The sequence below is a fragment of the Miscanthus floridulus genome, chromosome 6 (genome assembly GCF_019320115.1).
Source record: "Miscanthus floridulus cultivar M001 chromosome 6, ASM1932011v1, whole genome shotgun sequence".
Taxonomy (NCBI): Eukaryota; Viridiplantae; Streptophyta; class Magnoliopsida; order Poales; family Poaceae; genus Miscanthus; species Miscanthus floridulus.
In genome coordinates, this window is record NC_089585.1 from 115,307,962 (window position 1) to 115,322,241 (window position 14,280).

General features: G+C 42.3%; 1 non-coding gene across 1 annotated transcript; it reads right to left on the reverse strand.

Annotated features, from left to right (window-relative positions):
* Positions 1 to 10,674: 10,674 nt before the first annotated feature.
* On the reverse strand, positions 10,675 to 10,783 carry LOC136462167 (small nucleolar RNA R71). Its single transcript, XR_010760685.1, has one exon. It is a non-coding gene; the product is annotated as a small nucleolar RNA R71 (small nucleolar RNA).
* Between the last annotated feature and the right edge of the window lie 3,497 nt (positions 10,784 to 14,280).

The window sequence follows — 14,280 nt, forward strand, 5'->3', positions numbered from 1 at the left end:
GTAACCGGGACAACGCTTGCTCCTTTTAGCATCTTCTGGAGATGCTTGAGAACCTCCTCGTCGATCAACTCAAGGGCAGGGACCATGCGTGAAGGATCCTCAGCCCCAGAGTACTCGAAGCCAAGGTTCTCTCGCTCCTTCAGAGGCTGAACATGGCGACGAAGAAAGCTCGAGACAATACCCAAGCCGATCAAACCCTACTATTTCAGAGTACTTATCCTATCGAGAAAGGCTGGATCACCTAAACCTTAGCCGGCGTCAGGGAGTTCTTTTCCCATCAGTCGTTAACCGAGGGACCAGATCCAGAATGTATGACTAGAGAAGGAATTAAATTGGCAGCATAGAACCAATCAGCACGCCAATCCCTCACAGAATCAACCAGGTCATAGTCAAAGAACTTGTTCTTAAGACCCTGGCGAAACTGAATCCCATAGCCGCCAAGAATGTTGGTGTCTTTACGACGGGGTTGAGGCTTCAAACGAAAGAAGTGACGGAAAAGAGAAAGAGAAGGAGAAATTCCAAGGAAAGCTTCACAGAGATGTACGAAAACAGAAATATGGAGGATGGCATTGGGAGTTAGATGGTTTAGACTAACCCCAAAATAACCAAGAAATTGATGAAGGAAGGCAGAAGTAGGAAGGCAAAGACCGGCATGGATAAAAGAGACAAAAAGGATAATCTCACCAGGACCTAGAGCAGGGACCCGATGCTCACCTAGAACTCTCCATTCAGCAATGCCCTTGCTCTAGATTAGACCATCGCCAACAAGCTCGCGGAGAGCTGGTCTTTAGTTGTTGTCGGAGCCGACCAAGCTTTCTGGGCAGCCCTCATGGCCACGAACTCCTGGTTCTCGGTCACAGAAAGAGATGACTCCTCGTCCACGAAGGTTGCCTAGGACTTGCTCATAGCTTTCTTCCTACCCATGTACTAACGAAGGCAAGAAGGAGCTAGGGGAAGAGAAGGTTTGGACGGCGGCGCTAAGATGGCGGCGGCAATGGCGATGGCAGATTTCTGAAAGCTAGGGTTTCAAGGCAAGAGAAGGGCAGTAAAGAAAAAGAAGATGAAGGGTCTTTAAATAGATTTTACAGCGATAAAAACGGCCCACCAGGCCCGTTAAAGCACCGTGTGAGAATGCAACGGTCCATTTACTAACATAGCTAAAATGACGAAGGGCACAAATCCACACAATGGTACTATTCAACGGGTAGATTCTAGACTTATCCATCCAGCACTACGGCGGAGTTATCAGATTACTGCAAAAAACAATCCGTCAACCATGAAGTAAAGAAGGGCTATCTCACAAGGAACATAAGAACTCGATTCTTATGGAAAGAACTCGGGAATCTCATGAACAACTAGGACTACAGTAGAAAAATAAATGACAACTCAGAAGACAAGTTCTTTCCATTGCAAGCAACTTCAAAAATAGAAGATTACAAATCTTACAAGACCCAATGAACTCGGTACCACGAAAAGCAACGTAGCAAAGAGGAACCCAGACACGGCTAGACTCTAGAACGACTATGTGTCCCAAATTGCTACTCAGAAGGACAAACTGCCCTCGACTACACTATTTTCTTCACAGGACGGACGCAGTGCATCCAAGGCAGAAATCAGCAGCACAACGGGACAACATGGAGCAGAGAAGGCCGACAGGCATCTGTCTACCCAATACCGATGTGATGCTAGATATGGTGTTGATCTGCATCGGACAGTCCCAGGACAGGCGACGAGGATCAACCTAGAACTATCAGATGAAGGAACGAAGCCCACATCACAAGACTTCCTCCAACTACTGCCACGTACATCCTGGTACATTGCTGCTACAAGATTAGCCTACCTCTAATCCTTATCACAAGACTTCCTCCAGCTACGACAAGACACACAGGAACTACAAAACACGCCCAGGGCTGCTCTACTTCACAAACTACCATATTCATGACTATGAAGGTTTTAATAGAATGTTCAATGGATGAAAACAAGCACTCTGGGAGGGTATTTATAGATCGAAGGAGCGGTGCACATGGACTAGGAGTACCAATGAAACAAGCCTAACAAAGGACACAGTAAAAAGATAGGGCTCAATAATGGAAGACTTAGGTGAGAGGGAACAGTACTCGAAGACGAGCATATTCGGAAGAATATATCAACACAGTACAACTCATGAACAAGAGGCATTTACACTCAACCACCACCATATAACTACATCTGACAACAGCAGACTACTAGAGAATATGCCAAAACCCTGCATCCGAGTTCTTCCTGAATAAAACAACCTGGATATATGCTCGGGGGCTGCAACAGGAAAGGAACACAGTTCTTTCGAACAACCCAGATTTAAGACCCTCCAACTTTTTGTTCTAAATAGCAAGAGGCTCGGGGGCTACACTCAGTGAGTGCACTTTTTCCTTCAAAAAAAAGCGCATGTCACTCAGAAAACTTCTTCAAGACAGACGACTTTAAGGCCACAAGATAAAAAGAACCCGGACATAGATAAATCCGAGCTCTTTTCAACAAAGAAAATGGGTATATGCTCGGGAACCTTTTGATGAAGAATCAGGGAGATTTCAAGAAAAGACCCTCAAGGTCCTTGTGCCAAACAGCAAGAGGCTCAGGGGCTACATCCAAATGGGGGTACTTTTTCTTCAAAAAGGTACACACCATGCAAAGATCTCACGAAGCGCTACACGGTTTCGCTCAAGAAAGCACTCGAACGACGCTTGTTCCTGCTCGATAAGACTTGAAGGAACAAGACAAGGCTTCCAGAACTTAACCATGAAGTGCTCGGGGGCTTGTCAGTGCGGGACCCATGGGATGCCCCGCAAGGAAGGGAGAATGTGGGGGTATTAACCCCTATACCCTTACGGCTAAGATTGGGCCAGCCCGGATCAGTGGGTCCGGTCCACCAAAAGATGACGCGCAGCCCGGCCAACTTGTTCGGAGTCCCGCACAAGGAGTCAAGATAGATTTGGCGATCAAGCAAGATCTTGGTCGGTTAGAATAGGAATCCTCATCCGGTCACCTATGGCAATTGTAACTGACTAGGATTAGTTTCCAGATCTGTAACCCTACCCCCCAAACTATATAAGGCGGGCAAGGGACCCCTCTAAAAAAGATATCTCATTGACATACAGCAATACAATCAGACGCAGGACATAGGTATTACGCCTTCTTGGCGGCCGAACCTGGATAAAACCTCATGTCTGTCTTGCGTCACCGTCTTGTTTGTGGCTTGCGCATCTATCTGTCAACAATCTACTACCTTAGGCATACCCCTAGGTAGATTGCCGACCATATTTCATCGACAGAGAAGAACTAGCCTAACTAGGATTCTTCCCCTGTAATCTTAGTAGTAGTATTATTCTGTAATCCTACTAGGAACTCTAATTACAAACCGACTAAGACTCTGGCCTCCTGACTATATAAAGGAAGGTAGGGCTCCTTAGATCGGGAGTTGAGACAACAATTGTACAAGACAACACTACACAATCAATCCAACGCAAAGGCTAACGCCGATTGGATATAGGGCTATTACTCGATCATCGATCGAGGGTCTGAACCAGGATAAATCGACTGTCTCTTGCATTAACCGTCGAGTTCTGCATACGCTGAAGCCCGAACATACTGCCCCGGGGACCCCCGTGGTAGGCTATCGGTGGTCAAACATCGACAGCAAGCAGCCGTGGCGTGCTATTTCTAGATAGCAAGAAGTACGAGATACATCGCTTCTTACCTGTTGGAGTCCTCTTTTTCTAAAAAACTAAATTTAGACTCCAAGACAAATATACACTGTCTGTTGGAGTTGCTCTAATGAACAACGATAATGATGACAGTGAACTTGGTAAAGATGCTTTCTATGTCCTATACTATTGATAGGTTGTGGATACACCATGCACAAGACCAGTCTTGGAGTGCGAGTGTTGACGGTAGTTAACAACCATTATAAACCGTTAATATAACATGCATAAGGGCATAAATATAATCACCAACAAAGGTCTAGGGGTTTAAACTAATAAATTCCATGAGTTTTGATGAATCTATATTTTCTGTAGGGTTTATCCAGAAAATCATCAAGGTGGACCTAGATGTCAGACTTAATTGCGTTTATCCACAGCGAAAACAATCCTAGAAGGTTCTAGAAGACTCGAGAGGACACCACACCAAAGCAGAGGGTGAGACGCCACCAGGTAGCTGGCCCCACCTGTAGGCTAGCCGGCCCCTGGGGCCCACCTGTAGCCCCCCTTGTTATGTCGGTTCTCCACTACCTCCTAGATTACATCTACATCATTTATTCAAGTCGGTTTGATCTGAGGGCTCAGGATTGACGCTCAGGCCTATATATACCAACCCCTACTACCCTCCTGAGGCATAAGCCATTTGAGAAGATAAAAACCTTAATCATCTTTAGAGCTCCACCATATTCTAGGGCATAGCTAGTTAGGCTAGGTCTAGAGGGAGGCAAGCAGGCTTCGCTTGGATTTCCGATCGTGTCAAGAGCGTGGTTTGGTATAATCTTTATACCCCCTCTCTTTTATATCTCTCATTACTTTTATATGTTTGCTACAATTGTTATGACATTCATGTTCATATTTATCATATTCCTAGTTATAATGTTCATCGTCTACTTTGATTATATGCTTAGTATAGTTAGATTATCATCATGTTCATACATAAGTTTGTATAGCGCTTGCCCCAAAGTACATAGGGTGAGTGGTCGACATTGTGTAAGTATGGTGTTTATACGTTGTTTACCTACGGATACACCCTATATTTTGGGCCATGTGGTAGATCGTGGATGTGAACTCCCTTTGAGTTCTTTGTAGTCCACTCCCCGAATATAGGTATACAAGTAGGATCTAGTTATGAAGGAAGACAAGCTCTGTTCTTAAACTTCCTTAGTAATATCCCTTATGTTTAGATATGAAGTTGATCTTAACCATGATTACTAGGTGTAATTGCACTAATCATCGTATGCTTTGACTTGTAATTAAGAATGACTAAGGAATTATTCCTCTAATATTCTACTTAACCATGCTAATGCCATAGAAATGATTACTCTGAGTGATCAATGATTAGTTATTATGCACTATTCATATATACATTTATCTCTTGACTTACCCCTGTTGTGAGTAGAATATTGGTTATGGTTTACTTCTCCATCAATAGCATAAGTTATCAATACATGTCCTTGCCAGACCTTCCCTGTGGTAAAAATATAAATAACGATACCTAGAAGACTCTCCGGTAAAGTGCTACAATGGTATATTATCTATGCGCTTGCAGATTTCTTTTATTTATATATATTCTTCCTAGTCACATAAATTAATAAAAAACTACTCTAGTAGTAATACTAGGTAGTACCAACAAGCATTTCTGGCACCAACACTAGGGATGACAACTTAGTAAAAGATGCTAAGGAATGTCAACAACATTGGGTGACTACTTAAAACAAGTGACACGTTAATAAATATCAACAAGCATTTTTGGCGCCGTTGCCGGGGAAGGTAGCTAGGCAAATGAAGTATTGATAAACTTATACTTATTAATGTGATTGAGATAACCATTGACCTCTGCTCAAACAAGCTTATCCTTGTTTTGTCTACTTTTGTATCTTATGTAGGGTAATGTATGACCAGTTTTGACCTTTCGACAAACTACGTTGATGATCTAAAAGCATTACTTAAGAGAACTAAGACTAAACTCAAGAAAGTTTCAACTTTAGCGTCAGAAGACAACTAGATAAGGCGAAGCTTAACACCAGAATTTAAAGGTATGGCTAATAAGACTCTCTGTAAATTCTCTGCTCCAACTACAACCAACATCTGAACCGGACCAACAATCAATGTTGGAGATAATGGATTTGAGCTCAAGCCAGCCCTCATCAACATGGTACAAGTAAGCCAGTTTTGTGGAAAGGCACATGAAGATGCAAGTGCACATCGCCAACACTTCCTAGAGATCTATAGCACTTTCACCATTAAAGGAGTAACCCAAGATGCCACACTACTTCGCCTCTTCCCATTCTCACTCTTGGGGAAGGCAAAGCAATGGTTCTATGCCAACAAAGATAGAAATACTACATGGGATAACTGATCTACTGCCTTTCTAGCAAAGTTCTTATAACACCTCTGGTGTTATGAACCTTCTTAGCACCTAGGTTAAGGCCTCGGAGAATCTAGCCAAATGAGTTTTTGAATTTTAACAAGTTAAAACACACAGGAAACGAAAAACAATTTCTATAAACAAAAACAAAATATAACGTATGTATAGTGCTTATGTAAAAATGGTGAGCAGATAGTGTAGATAAGAATACAACTTTAATTTTGGGAAGTGAATATTGTTAACTAGGGTTTGGGGAGCTAAAAATCGAATCCAATATTTAAACTAGAACTTTCCGTTGAATCGACTAAGAAATTGAACTTTGGTTACGAACGTCATTTTTGGTTAATTATATTGAGCAAAATAGTTAAAATGTGCTTAAATGTTTTGATCCTATGGGTTAGTATGTAGTATGGGCTATTGAGTGAAATATTCATTGGTTGAAATTAATAAGGTTTAGACATATTAAAAATTGCAACAAAAAGTGCTAATGGTTGTTAATTCTAACTGAACTTTGCCCTCTTCTAAGTCTGGAAATGATAGTAGACAATGTCGTTTTGACACTCAAATTCTAACCAAATTGTTTAAACACTAACTTCATGTTCTTGTACTGTTGGTTGCCTCTAAGTGAGTACTTGAGCATGGCTTAGGTGGTAGTGGTGTTGGGTGTCACGATACCCTTGTAAAAATTACCCGAACCTCGTTAAAACGTGTCAAAGTGGTGTCATTGGTGCTCCGTTCGTGAACTGATGTTCAGAGCGACAAGCTCACATTGGCATCCATCTACCTCCTTCCCTGGTGGTCCTCTGGTCATGGCGATGGCGTTGCTAGGTCATTGGCAATAAGGACTTTACGATAGGGGAGTTAGTTGAACCTCAACTATGATCATTAGTGACTTTTGCTATGCTTTGAAATGTGTGCATGTCACCTAGGGCAGCCGTTCAGACTGGGTTTGCGGTCACCGCGAGCACAGCATGGTGGTGCCGGGGTCATGTCGTGACCACGCCGTGGTCGTCGGCCCACGCGTGCGCCAGGCCTATGCCGCGCTGCGCCCAAGTCTTGCATAGCCCAACCCGACTGGCAGTGGTCTGGTCCACCCGGCCACGGTGTGTGGCATGCCAACACCAGCCACCGAGCCGTGTGTAGGGTCGTAGTGGAGCTACGACTGTCACCGCCTTGCTTGTCATGGCGCTCAACCCCACTTTCATCCTACCTACCGCGTCGAGTCTCTAGATGTGTGCCGCTGCCGCTGCGCCTAGGTCGATGACCCCGGTCACTGTGGTGACGAGATGTTTCCCTACCTTGCCCGCTAGCCAATGCCGGTGAGCCCCCGCTCGGGTCTTGCTGCTCCATTCAAGCGCGTCGCACCAAAGCCTATGAACCATAACCTGTGTGCACGTGTTCGAGCTACCACCATCAAATGGAGCCGCCCATCTTAATCCGCTCGCCCATGCTCGGGCGCACTCTCCATGGCAAGACCATGGCTAGAACTCCGCCTTTCCTCCCTCCAATTCTCCTAGCTTAGGGCTTCACAGTTTGATTCCTCATACCATTAGGTGGCATAAGAAGGCAACTAGGCATCCCATCTTCCCATGCCCGGTCAAGTGCTACCGATCACCAATTTAGCATTTTGCTCATCGTCGGCCCTGGGCGTCGCCGCAGCCAATGGATCGGGGGTAAGTCCCAATCCGTGGGGAAAGAACCTAATTGGTGGCAGTTTCTGGACTCTGTTGATCCACTCTAGCTAGTGCTTGTGATAGATTGGTTTGGTTTCTTGTTCGTGGGTGCGGTGACATGATAGTGCCACGCTCGAAGAGCCGCCACCTAGCTCGGTCGCACGTGGCCTAGACCACCCTAGTGCTCCCATGTTTCAACCGTCATTGGAGAGTGCACCACGGTGAGCTACTGATGCTTCTCTATCACCTACTACCCTTCTGAGAGTGCGTAGGTTCATCGGAAATAGGCACGCTGCCACGTGGCTAGCCGCTCGCCGCTGCCGCTCCCAACAGTACGCCGTTGAGTTCCCAACCGCCATCCATGCTTGAGGGTTTAGCCGTAGATGATGGTCGGCCCTTTATTCCTGTCGCAGCGGGTCTAGCTCGCTCGGTGTAACCGATGTTGCCGCCAGTGTGCCATGTTGTCATGCGCGGGTACGCTGGGGACTACCCCCTTGCGAAGGTAACATGTTCCAAGGTCCTTAATTTAAAACACGTCTCTTGTGCAATAGTGATCAGAGGCGCCGTGTAATAACCGGTTAATCCTAGGGTTCTTTTGCAAAACGCAAGTGTGCGTGAGCCATCAGGTCTTGGGCCATCACGATGCGCGCGTGGCCGCACCCGCGCTGGGCCGCTGGGCCGATTAAGTCACCACCAACCCTTTTCTTTTCTAAAGCATTTCCTAAATTAGTTTCTAAAACCAAACTTGTAAATTCAATAGAAATTTTTGTAGTTGACCAAAAATTATGAGACCAATTTTGTTTAGTTCCTAAAATCATTATCTACTTGTTAGTGTATTTTGTTTATGTAGTTTCATGGAAATTTCAAGAGTAATCTAAATAATTGGAAGCACTTAATATTGTTAAAACGTCAACTTGTAGGAATTATTAGTGAGGAATTGGTAGTAGTGTTGGCTCTGGATTTTTTACAAAAAATTCTTAACATTATTAGATGCTCACTGTAATTTTTGTAGCTCCATAATAATTAAATTGCTAAGGTAGCTAAATGAGCCCTAGTTCGAATATATAAATTTAATCAATAAGAATGCCAAAACACATTGGGATTGTAGGACTAAAACTATTTTTCTGGAAACTAAAGCCTTACCCGACGACGTGGATACGTAGCCTAGTACGCTAGTCGTTAGAGCTAGCTCGTTAGCTTGCTAGGCGTAATCATGTTCTTAGAGTTGTGGTTGCCATGGGTTAATTATGTTTTCTGCGTTGCATCTACGTATATTATAATAGGAACAACGATGGATCGTGGAGTCGACCGGAGTAGCAGAAAAGATGGTGCCTTGGTGATCAGTGTTACCACGATGGAATGCTAATCCTTGGTTATCTCTTGCCTCGACAAGCCCCGGTGCATAACCCCTATTATTCTACATTTATTTTATGCTTATGCATTAAGTTTTAAGGAGTTGAATGAAAACCACTTGCATATATATATCCTTATCCTTTGAGTCTCACTAGTAGGTTAGGATCGTGTAGATTGCTATGCTTTAGGATCTGGTAGAAGTCAAGTGATTACCTATCACTCGTGAGAGATAGGAAAGATATTATTGTTGTTATTATATTACTATCACATGGAATATATATGGAGTATAATTGGACACCAGACATAATGGTACTTTGGATCTAGACTTGGTTAGGCATTCGAGCAAGGCTCGGATTGCAGTTGTTCCGCCTGTGTCGATTGAGGACCGTCCGTTGCTGTGGATGGTAGTCAGGTCACAGACTTATTATCCTAAGCACATACTTGCTTATGGGAGCGGGAAGGCTCATTGCGCTCTTGTCGTGGGTTTTGGCTCTTTCTGGACCAACTGATTAGAGACGGGGAAAGGTGAAGGTCTAAGCACCATGCTGAGACCGGGTCTCAAGTGTGGGGGCTTGGAGACCAAGTTTGGATAGAGGACCTAGACCCCTCGATAGGAGTGAAATGGGTTGATCTCGTTTGTGCCTAGGGTACAAATGGGGCGTGTGTTTTAGAGTACCCAGCTGGGATACATTGATTTGTGAATCACCGTTTCTGTGAGATGGTACCGACTTGGCTATGGTCTAGCACCGTAGTAAGAATTGAAACTTGAACGGTGATAAAATAGTTCTGATTGCTTACCACCTACTTGAAAGTAGCATAGATGCTTACATAGAATGGATAGTTAATGAACTAATGATGACTGCTAATAAAATTTAATATAAGGACGCAAGTTTAGTAATGCTTCTTGCAGATGCAATAACCCACAAGCCAAATAAGCCTTGCATATCCTTGGAGTCTTTTATTTTCCTTCATGTCGGGTAAGTCTTGCTGAGTACAATCGAGTACTCAGGGTTTTATTCCCCTTGTTGCAGGTGACCGATGGATGGTAGATGACTTTTGTGTGTGGAAACCTCCTGATGGGCTCAGAGAGGATTTCTTCAACGCCATGACCGTAGTGTTTATTTGTAACCCTCACTAAAAGTTTTTAGAAGAAAAGTTTTATGATTCACCATTAAGCTTTATTTCCGCTATAATTCTGATCATATGTTGTTCTTCGCTGTAAGATAAAAATGTAAACCTAAAATGTATAAACTCTTTTACATGTCAAACTATCTTATTCCCGCTATTGCATTCAACTTGTTTAAGTATTCTAATGTTGTAATAAAGTGATATAAGAAATGGTTAAGAATGTTGTAAGCTTTATTCTCTTATTTATGATCCTGATGGAAAAATATGGATTTTCGAGTTCTCCCTTGGGGTGTGCTCGATGGAACAACATGATTTAGTGCACTCTCTTGGGTACTTAGTGTCTAATGGAAGACAAGTACTCTTGGGAGGGCATTAGATTAGGCGGTTCTGCTATAGTTCTTTCCCACAGGCAAGACCAATGCTCTACGTGGGAGAATCTCAAGCTTTCAACAATAACATGATGAATCTATCCCTGAGGCATGGGAACGCTTTCAAGATTACATTGCGGAATGTCCTCATCATGGGATAGAGAATTGGCTACTCATGCAGACTTTCTACCACAGGTTGACCAATAATACTCAGTGAGACTATGGATGCTGCTACTAGAGGTGCATTCCTATCACTCACCATACCAGCTGCAACAAGCTCTTAGTGGAGAAGATGGTCCTCCAACCAAGGTTGGAATGAAGCACATCTTCAGACCTGCAAGAGAGGTGGAGGTATAGCATCAACTCAAGGAAGTAGACATGATTATCTGCTAAAATGGACCTGCTCATGAAGAAGCTCGAAGATTGAGCCAATGAGAAGAAAGAAGTCATGCCACATTCATGATTCCCTGCATGACGTGTGAAGAGTGTGGAAACACTAGGACATTCAGGGAGCAATTGTCCTAAAACCCATGAGGATGTAAACTTTGTCAACAACAACTACTTTCGTCCTCAATAGAATCAAGGATGGAATCAGCAACAGAGGCCGAACTACCAAAGTAATTACCAAGGTAACCCTCAAGGTAATAATTTCAATAATTTTAATCAACCACCCTTGAGAGAATTAATTTCTAGCTAAGCTAAAATTATAGAGAGCTTATCTAGGAAATTAGCTTCCAATGATAGAATATTAGAAAATATGAGTAATAAAATGGATAACCGCTCCTCTACCATTAAGAACCAGCATAGCTTTAAAATAATGATAGAATCACAAATAGCTTAGCTGGCTGCTATTGTTCCCAAGATAAGATTCTAGGGCAACCGAAAGATCTAGAAACTGCAAATCTTGTTGATATTCATAATGCAACATATTACTGTATACAACCATCGATGGGAAGGTGGATAGATTATTCCTTGCCTCAAAAGAAGAGCGATCCGGGAAGATCTGTCATCTCCATCGCCATTGAACCTCACATTTTCTAAGAAGTTGTCTATGACTTAGGAGCAAGTGTTAACATCGTGCCTAAGGTAATCTATGATAAAATTAATGGAGATACTTTATTGTATATAAATATGCGTTTGCAGCTTATAGACCAGTCACTCTACTACTCTAAGGGAGTTCTTAAAGACACCATTGTTCGAGTGGGACAATTATATGTTCCTATAGATTTTGTGGTTTTGGAAATAGATGGAGATGTAAGGGCACCCATTATCTTGGGCTAACCTTTCCTAAGCACCACAAAAGTCATCATCTACGTGGATAGTGTCAAGATCTGCTTCACAATCAAGGATAAAAAGAGAAGTTTTCTTTTAAGAACCGCATCTTGCAATGTTCTGGACATCCACAAATGTTGTACCTGCCTGAGGAGACAACAATGACCAAGAAGAAGAACAATCTGAGAAGGAGGAAGAACAAGGATAGGCAGTCACCAGAAGAATCAGTCAACATGATCAACACACTTAGATCAGAGTACGACCATCTCCTCGCTTCACCATTCCTTGCTAAGAAGGATGATCTAGGCATACCCACAATCGAGTGTACCATTGGACAAAGAATATTTCACAAGACCTTCTGCGACATTGGATCGGGTGTCAATATAATGTCCAAGGTAATGTATGAATACTTATTTGGTGATGAACCTTTGTTCTCTACATATATGCAATTACAGATGGCAGACCAATCAATCTAATTTCTGGAAGGAATAGCAAAAGATGTCATGGTAAGAATACACGACCAGTTTACCCCCTACTGACTTCATGGTTCTAGACATGGGTGAAGAAGAAGACGATACACCTATCATCTTGGGAAGGCCGTTCCTCAACACCACCAACGCGATCATCTACGTCGGATCTAGACAAGTCCACTTCCAATTCCCTAGAGAAAAGGTACGCTGTTATTTCAATAGTTACACTACTTATGAGCAGCCAAAGAAGACCCGCTCTAGGAGGAGACGTCGATCATCCCAGCACCGGAAGAATCAATTCCCAAATAATGGTTGGGAGGAAGATGAAGAACCTGAAGAACCCGTGAAAGATGAACCTACTCTGCCAAAGTCAAGTCCACAGACCAAGTAGGGCATGGAAAGAAAAGGTGACATCATCTGTGGTGCAACCATCAAGGTCTCCATCTTCGAGACTAGATGATGCACCCGAAGAATAAATGACTCTTCTCTAGTAAAGTCCTGTCCGGAGGACTTAAAAATCCTAAACCCTCGCCAAGAGGTAACATCGGTAGTTATCCATATTTACTTTTTCAGTATTGTATGATTTATTTTCACTTTTAAGCATATTTAGTCTTCTGCATTAGCATTGCATTAGTAAAAGAAAATAAAAATTGCATCATTGCATCACTAAAGCCTAAAGCCCCATGTGAATAATTTTCTCAGTGTGTAAAAGCCTAAGGAATTATTCATTGTGGTGGCATAAAAAATATATAAATATACCATTCATATATTTAGTTATATTTCATTTTCTGCATATATAAAAGGGGGATTAAATAGACATCCTAGTAAAATCTAGCTAAAAAGAAATATTTCTAAACCTCAAGAACGACTAATATCCGGACGGCTGATCGTTAACCCTTTTATCCTAATCCGTTCTATGAGTTTTGGTGTTCTTGTTAGTGTTTTGCAGGATGATATGATCAAGGGTAAGTTCACCTGGTCGACTACATCTTGCTCCAACCATGGATGAGACGGACATCAACGGACAAAACTGCTCTGAGGAGGATCACTCAACTTCAACGTTTGACCACGTCAATATCCAGCTTGGGGAAGAAGCATCCCCTATGTATCTAGCTAAGTATTTCTTTCTGTTTGCTATTTTTAAGTTTGTTATATAGTTGCTAATAATAATAATAAAAGATGCATAACTAAAAACAAAATAAAAATGTATCTTTATAGTAGATTTCTATAAGGTGTGATCTTAAAAGTGAGAAAACAAAATAAAAAGTATGTGTCTAGATTTCTTTAAAGTTTGATTTTTAAGAGCTGAATAAATAAAAGGACTCTAAGGATAATCTCTAACGATGGAAATGATGAATAGTTGCTCTATTGTAATTCCTTTCAAGCACCTAGTTTTCAACCTTGAATTCTTCCAAGTTTTGGATATGACTATTTTGATATAAGAATTTACTCTAAACTTGAAACTCATGGGTAGCATATGCTTGATCTAAGTCTAGATAATTGACGGATATTATGTGAGAAGGTCTAAGTTGATGTTTATCTTGTTCCAAGTGACACTACAGTTCCGAAGATTTATCTTTTGAAAAACATAAAAATCCTACATGATGAGCTCTTATATGACAAAGCTTGAATTCCTACCAAAGCCATATATGTTATTTAGAATAGAAAAACTTCCTCATATGTGCTGCTTATTTTGCATTGAGTTTAGTCAAGCTTTGTTGACCCTTATGAGGAGTTTGTCATGCTCTTAAAATCCAGACCACGTACACACCACCCACATATACACTACTCCTACATTGGGGGTAGACGCAACAACATGCCATTCCTATCTAGATGCACCTAAAAATGTTTCACTCCTACACACAGAGTAAACACCAAAAATATTCTTGATAGGATATCCACCAAATAAATGCT